This window comes from Falco naumanni, chromosome 6, assembly GCF_017639655.2.
Source record: "Falco naumanni isolate bFalNau1 chromosome 6, bFalNau1.pat, whole genome shotgun sequence".
Taxonomy (NCBI): domain Eukaryota; kingdom Metazoa; phylum Chordata; class Aves; order Falconiformes; family Falconidae; genus Falco; species Falco naumanni.
Window position 1 is genome coordinate 81,260,032 of NC_054059.1, and position 7,964 is coordinate 81,267,995.

Below are 7,964 nucleotides of genomic sequence, written 5' to 3' on the forward strand. Positions count from 1 at the left end.
GTGTTTCCCTCAGCTCAGACAATGAAAACAGGTCAGGGACGAAATCTCTTAAACGGTTTTAAAAAACTCAGTTTGTCAACTTTCTCGTGAATGAAGGAGCAGATTAAAGTTCACTTAGATTACTGTTGATGATCACTTTATCTTGAGATTCACATTGTTTGTCCAAATTTGTCTTGACTCCTAAAATTTTTGTGGATAAAATATTTTATTGATGTGATACCAAGTAACTCGGCCTCTGTTAATCCAGTATTCAGGAGACAGGCCAAACTTGTATGGCAGGAGCCTTTATTTCGTGAACAACTGCATGGTTTTTTTTAAAAAAGGGATAATATTGCAGTAGTAGACTAGTTGCTCATGAAATAGTAGTGCCAAGATAGAGCAATACAATGTTGCATTGGTCCTTGGGTATAAATTTAGCATGATCTATAGATGCTGGGAGGTGATGCTACATCAAGCTGCTGACCTGGTGAGACTAATGTTGGAAAACTGCTCACATGCTATGAGATTTAAAAAGCCCAGGTTTTTTAAGGTGCACGTATGCTGGAGTATCAGGCTGTTCCATGGCCTTTTCTCTGGTCCTGAGGCCAATTTACGTATTTGCCAGTCTTGAGCTTGCCAAGTGGGTTGGCTGACAACAGGCACCTTTTCAGAATGGTGCCCTGTTCATGGTAACTCCTGCACGAAATCTGCTTGACACCGCTGTGGTAATCCTAGGGAGGATAAAAGCCCTGATGCTGTTGAGTTTTCTAGTATAAAGGTCGAATTAGACCAATTTGGACACTGTCCAAACTAAGTTTAAAATGATGTCAGCTTTTTCTCCATGGGTCTGTGGATTTGGAATGGAAAGCAAATTATCGAGCAAGGAGGACATACCAGTCTATCACAGAACCAAAACTTGCAAGTGGCAAAGCTAGAATAAGCATACACATATTTTTTTCTCTCTAGTGACTATTTAATTTGGACAGCTCAAAGAGAGGAAGCAGAGCTTTATTAAAAAGCTATTGTCAATCCTTGCTGTACCATGGGATAAGACAGACATCAATGTTTGATTGTAAGCACCTGTGAGATCCTTCATTTGCACAGGGGGTCATTAAAAAAGAACAAAATCATGAGTAAAGTTCATTGGTTTTTCCCCATAGCTCAGCCATGAATATCTTGTGTTATTCATTACGTAACATTTTCTCTAGTGAATATATTACATGACATATGTGCAATCCTTATATTAAGTCCTTTCAGGGGTGCAGAAAAGGCTCTTTGTTGAAATCTTGTTGAGGAATGTGCCTTTCAGTATGTATTTAAATTTTAAAATGGGTCAAGTCAAGTTCATTCATTCAGGACTTTCTCTGAGATTATTACTTTATATCTTCAATTGCATGCAGGCACATAAACATGCAGGCACACAATCCATACTGAAAGAGTATTTATTCATGCATGTCCTAGTTGTTCATGTTGTACTACATTCGTAGTTAATATGAAATTATGTGCATCCCAAGAAAATGAATGATTAGTCAACTCTCTTAAACAGCTGTTTTAGGGAAAGTTGCATAATGTTTTAGAGATTCCCATTTCCCTTCATTGATTATATATACATATATATATGACTTTATAGATATATGTTGTCACATAAGCCTTTAGGGAATGGTTCAAATTTAAGCACCTGAACTCCAGAAAGCTGACTCGGGACCGGGCTTTCCATACAAGATTTTCAGGGACTTGCCAAATGTGCTCGTTTGTTCTGTTGTAATTTGCTTGGCCTGTGCAGTGCATGGGACAGGGATGTGTTACCTGTGAGCACAAACAAAAGCTGTGCCCCGAGGGCTCTATGTGCCAGGAAGCTGATGTACCAGTGCCACTGGAATACACAGTCCTTAAGAGCTACACTTAGCAAACTTCACACTGCCACCTCAGCAGACTGCTCAATGTCTGGTTTTCCCTCCTCCTGTCCCCCCTTTTTATTTTCTGGTGTTTTTTTGGCCAGAAAGACCAACTTATCTATTTTCCCAGTGAGGCTAACTAATGTCCAGCAGCTGCGGATAAACAGCCTCTATACATGTACAGGTGATTTACATGTGAACCGGGACTCTGAAGGAATTATATTCCAATATTTATGTATGCCAATACTTATGTACTCCAATATTTGCTCTTCTCAATAAATGAAACTCTTCTCTCTTACCATGAATGAAGCTTAATCTGTCAACATTTAACTTCAGATATTACTGGCTTAAGCAAAAAGGACTGACAACACCAGTTGCCAGCAGGAAGAAGATGCTTTATCCAGAGTGGAGCTGGGCTACTTTGCTCACTGGACTCTTTGGGAAAAACCAGTTTGGCCTGACTGCCTGTCTCACTTTTTTTCCCATTGAGATGGGCTTTGGCTTGTATCATGTTTGGGGCTGGGGGCTGCTTGAGGGAACGGCAGGCCTTTTAGGTATTCTCCCCAAGCCTCTCCAGGGGGAGAAGAGTGAATAGCCACGCCCTGAGTCTGAAGCAATGGTGGCAAGGAGAACAGTTTTAGCTTTCCTCTGCAAAAGCTTGGATTGCGCTTTGTGCCTGCGACAAGATGCTGCTCTACCTGAGAACTGAAAATGGCACTTCTAAACTCCTCGTGGTTCGTGCAGACCTGATACTGGATGAGAATTTCACAGGACAGGGAAGAGGCACGTTCGCAGCTTGCAGGCTCCTCTGTCTGCCAGGTCTGCTGTGCACCGGGCAGGTTTCTCAACGAAAAGAGTGAAAAGAAATCATGGGAAACATTAGGCATTTACAGTGATCCGTAAACACTGTCCTCTGTGCACACAGGTCAAAACAGAAACAGCTTCATTTCTCTAGAGGAAAAGAGATTATTTCCACCCTTTTAGGTGATTTGTGTGTGAATGAAGTTTCCTGTTAAATCGAAAAACTTCTACAGGTGGCTGTGGGCCTTTGGTCATATCATCTGTGGAGAGTACAAAAAGTTTATCCTGTTACATCATGAAAACAGGGTCTTGATCCTGCAGCCGTACATCCATGTGGAAACTTTGTGCATAGGAGAAAGTCCGTAGGTCCTGGATTTTGGCCTGATATATTTCCTGGCTGAAGCCACTGCCATGTCAATGGATGCCTGCCATTCCCATCTTTTTTCCTGATGCTCTTGTTTCTGACACAAGCTTGCCAAGCGATGGGGAATGGTCACCTGCTACATCTCATTTCAAAGGCCAGTAGTCTTTAGATGTCCATCCAGCTGCTGAAGAGGGCAATAAAAAATACACACATCTAAAGCTGTCGGTCTTTCCCATCTAGGAAATTCCCTTGTGTGTCCTTATTAGCTTCAGCACAATCGTGATGGCTATAAATGCAATAGACTAAGTGAGGGTGTTCTTTGATAAATATTGTTGCATACCTGGATCTTAATTATTAAGCTTGGGTATTTGTCTTTTAAACGGCAGTTGGGTTTTTCATCCTACCTTTCCATCTGGTGGAAAGATATGGTATGGAGGAGATCACAGCCTTTATGTAAATCAATGTGAAAAGTTATGGCAGACTTTCAAGCTTGCAGACAAATAAAAATGAGAGATAAAGGAGTAGTATGAGCAGTAGCCTTACCTAAAGAATGAGAAAGAAGCTGCATTCAATAATCCTACAGAATACCCTCAAGCATCATTAGGAGTGGTATTCATCTGACTAGACATATGCTTTACATTTCTGTGTCTGATCTAACGAGCAATTCTTCCATTTTAAGTCAGGAGAGAGAAACGGAAACTTCCAAAGGCAATTGTTTTCATCTTAAAGGAAGATGTCTAAAATAATCTAAATAGGCCAGGTGAACACAAGGACCTGGCACTCAATGCCCTTTTGGTTGTGCTTGTTGGCTGACACAGGCTGAAATCAGCTTCAGGATGCCTCCTAGAAGAGAATTGACATGGTCTGCTGAAGAGGCTGGTGTTATTTAAAACTCTAAGCTCAGTTCATTGAAGTCTCAGCTATGAGTATTCCTTGGCCAGTGATGTGGATACATGGAGTATGACTTGGGTGCACACCAATCGTTAAGCTACTTCTTGGTGTGCGCTGTTATTGTGGACATAGCTACAGAGACCAGACAGGCAGGGTAAGGTACAGCTTGCCTGCACACTGCAACAAGAAATGTTTCCTACTTCTCCTGATCTTTGAACTGAGTAAGTTTTTTTGAGAACATTAACATTTATCCCACTTCTGTGGTGTCACAGTAGAAGAGCTTTTTCATTAAGCATTAACACTTTAAGTCAGCAGACACCTCCCTCACCTCAGGCTGAAAGCTTGGCCAAGTAACTGCAGAGTGTCCTTAAAGTGCCTTCTTCACCTTGAAGAGGGAAGTAACAGTAAGTGTGTTCTGTGACTCTTTGGATAACAACAATAAGATTGTCTTGACTGGATCCGTATCACCCCCTGCAGCCTCTTACCTGCTTTCTTACACATGCAGGGAAAATAGGGTCACTAATGCACCACTAAAAATTTATTACAGGGCACACGAAGATGTCCATCACAAGAGGAATGGGCAAATAGCAATCACAGCTTAATAGACAATGTTTTAGTTTCCCTCATTATTACAGGGTGTCTTGCTGAAGTAACTGTTTTTTATTTTTCCATTTGAAATTACACACACTTTCTTCTCTACGAAAGATCTTTCTTGATTCCTATACAACATTTTTTCTCTCTCCAGTATGCAAAGAAATGGTAGAGGTTAAGACTAGAAGGAATGACTCAGTCTATTAGTTCTCCCCTCTAAACAAAGCAGGCTAGAGGACTACATCCAGTTAAGCTGTGTGTGGCTAAAGTGTACCTTGTTGAAGAGGAGCATGGTGGGCTTAAAATCTTCACTCTTTGGTGCTCTGCTTTTATTGCAAAGAAGAAATAAAATGCAGAAGTAGAAGCTTTCAGTTCAGGTGTATCCCAAAGTTGCAGGAAAGCTGTTTACAAGAGATAACAGGGTTCATTCTCCTGACACAAGGGGCAGTTTTTAGTGCTCTTGTGATAAAAAAGGGAGTGCAGCAGGAAACATGGATGCTGTATATGCACCTTAAAGCTCTACCGATTACCCTGACAAAGCACTAAGAAATTGTATACATGAGATGGATGCTTTAAGTCTCAGATACTACTTGGCAAAATATGTTAGTGATAAATCATGTAAGTCTATTGTCCTTTTTTGTGTTAACACCAGTGTTTCTCTGTCTCCTCATCAGTCCTCTGTGCTTAATCATATCTGGGCACTTGAGGTGGCTCTTGCAGAGATGCTGTTCCTGCCAATGTGAAGTCCCTTACTTAGGTCTAAAGACAAGCAGGAATTAATCTGCTTGAAAAAGCACAAGTAGATAACTTCAGACATGGCAAAGTATCGTCTCAGTTGTCTTTTCTTACTGAGGACTGTCTCTGGCTTTCAAAATACAGCCTGGAGCTGTGAATACACCTCTATTTGAGTTCACTTTACTCTTTGCATCTTGCCAGAAGAGCACAAGGAAAGGGCACGCATCAGGGAAATTGAGAAGTCTTTTGTTCCTCACTTGACCTCTCATGATACAGCTCTTACTGGCATCTACAAATGCAAGTGCACATCAATCTGAGCAATCTTCAGGTTTCTCTTGGGTTGCAGACACTACAACATCCCTTGATTTAGATTTGTTGCCTTCAAAGTGTTCTTGTTACATCCATGTGAAAACAAAAACTTCCCAAAACACAGGACAAGATTTAAATGGAGACAAAGTTTTATTCTGCCCAGTAGTGGGGATGCTGTTAAAAAAACCTGGAAAGATGCACCTAAAATTAATTATTTTTCAATGCTGTTTCAGGATTTCTTAGCTGTGCTAGCTATGGAGTCATTGGCAGCAATGAGTTTGGAGGGTTGTTTTCGAGTGTCAAGGAAGTTGTGAATTCTTCTCAATTACCTTTCACCTGAAGATCACATTATGCACAAAAGAATGTTCAAAACAGTTTCTAGCAACCCCTTCTGTGTTCATCTATTAGCTGAGGTAAAATTGAAGTGGACTTTCAGCTCTGGGTAAAAGTCCTGATCATCTGTAAATCTGCACAGATTCTGTGACACGCTGATTTCCCTTCTTAGTTTCACCCTTTCCTGCAATTAGTACAAATTTCCTCTACCAATTATTTTCTTCCCTAACAGTTTAGTTTACATAGTTGATTCCCCCTGCCCGCCGCCCCCCGCCCCCCCCCCCCCCCCCCCCCGCCTTGCTTCCCTTGCTTCCAAGTGTCACATTGTAGAAAGCATTCTATATACTTACAAAAGATATTTTTCTGGGCTTGTGCACATATCACATGTACCACTTTAATAATTTTAAAGATCAACTTAGGTGCCTCAGTTTGCACATGGGTGGGGATCTGTTGCCCTGTGAGGAATAATGGGGGAAAAAAAAATATACTTGTGAGAAATAGTGACTCTAGAGAGCTATGACATCAGGTGATGTAGCTGCAATCCTAAGTGTATTTGTCTCTTTGCCTTGTCTGTGACAAGCTGATTTACAATCCCTGTCTTGTGGCCCAGGAACATATAATTTTTTACTAATTTTTTGTGTTTCTGAGTTTTAAGGTTGTCTATTCTGTCAGCTGTAAATGTTACGTGTTTGTGAAATGTGTCTGTTTCCCTGTTTCCTGAAAACTAGATAAATCATCTTTCTAAATCCTCTATTTTTTTGCCCCTGATGGTCTTTTACAGTTACAATTTTGCTTAGTACAATGCTGTACTATTCCTGCAAAGGTCCCACGTGCTCCATTTGCTTAAGGAAAGGCCGCATCACCGCAGTGATGACTATAGGAAAATCAGGATGCTTTCTTTTTCAGCACGAGGGTCTGTTCCCATCTCTTCCACTTCACTGTGCCCCCCTATTCAGAAGGTTAAGCACTTCTCTCTCCACTAAGTCTTGCAGAGTACACAAATGGTGTAGAAATCTTACGTGAGCTACATAATGCTAAGTTTACCACAATAATTGCAATGCATGCATGAAGAGTCAAAGAGGGTTGTTAGGGAATATTCCTCAATGAAAAGATGTGTTAGCTTCAATTTCCCTAGCTAATATAACTCCCAGTGCTACTTTTGTGCAGCAATCCATTCATAGCACCAGATCAGAGAGGGTGCCTGTGGACTGAGACTGTAGAAAACAGGCTCCAGGGAGCTGATCCCAGAAGACCTCCCGCTATTTGTGGCACTTTCATCATTTGTATAAACATCAGCCTCTAAGAGGCCAAGCTGTAATGTTCTTAGTGGCACAGCAGCAAGGTGCCGTTTAGTGGCAAGGCGTGAAATAATTGGTCTGACCTATGTGAGGATTTGTCAAGATTGAGAGATATGTGATTTCAGCACTCAAGAAGTGCTGTAAACTCTGAGCCACACCACAAGTTAAAACCTGTTATAAACTGTGCATATTGTACATGTATAAACACTGATTCACAAGTTCTAATCAGTGCGACCTTGGCACAAATTGCAAATGTAGGTAGAACAGTCAGTACATTAAAAATTCCTACATTAAACTCCCTTATTGCTTGTTTTTCCTATGTACAATTAACATCTCCTTCAGGTGTCTTAATATTAGGCAAGTAGGGACTCTGCAGCTTGAATGCTGACTGAATGGAAGACATGACCTCTGACCTTCCTAATTAATTTATGTGATTGTTTTTTAGTTACCAGGAAATAGGTACTAAATCACTGAATATGCAGAAGTAGTTCTGGGCTATTGAACTGAGAAGATGAATTTATTATTTCCTGGCAATGAGCCAAACACAAATTCAATGACCAACTGCAACCCACCTTACTGTCTAAAATACAACACCCCCTCTGGAACAAGCTGACACTGGAGGTACTGCAATGAATTGAGAGCAAATAAATGGGCATCTAAGGAAAAATAATTGCAATGGAAAAGTCCAATCTCTGAAGTGTCCATACCAACCTGTGAAAGATATGAGCTTTACAACGCCACAGCTCATTAGATGCTTCTTAGTAGTCA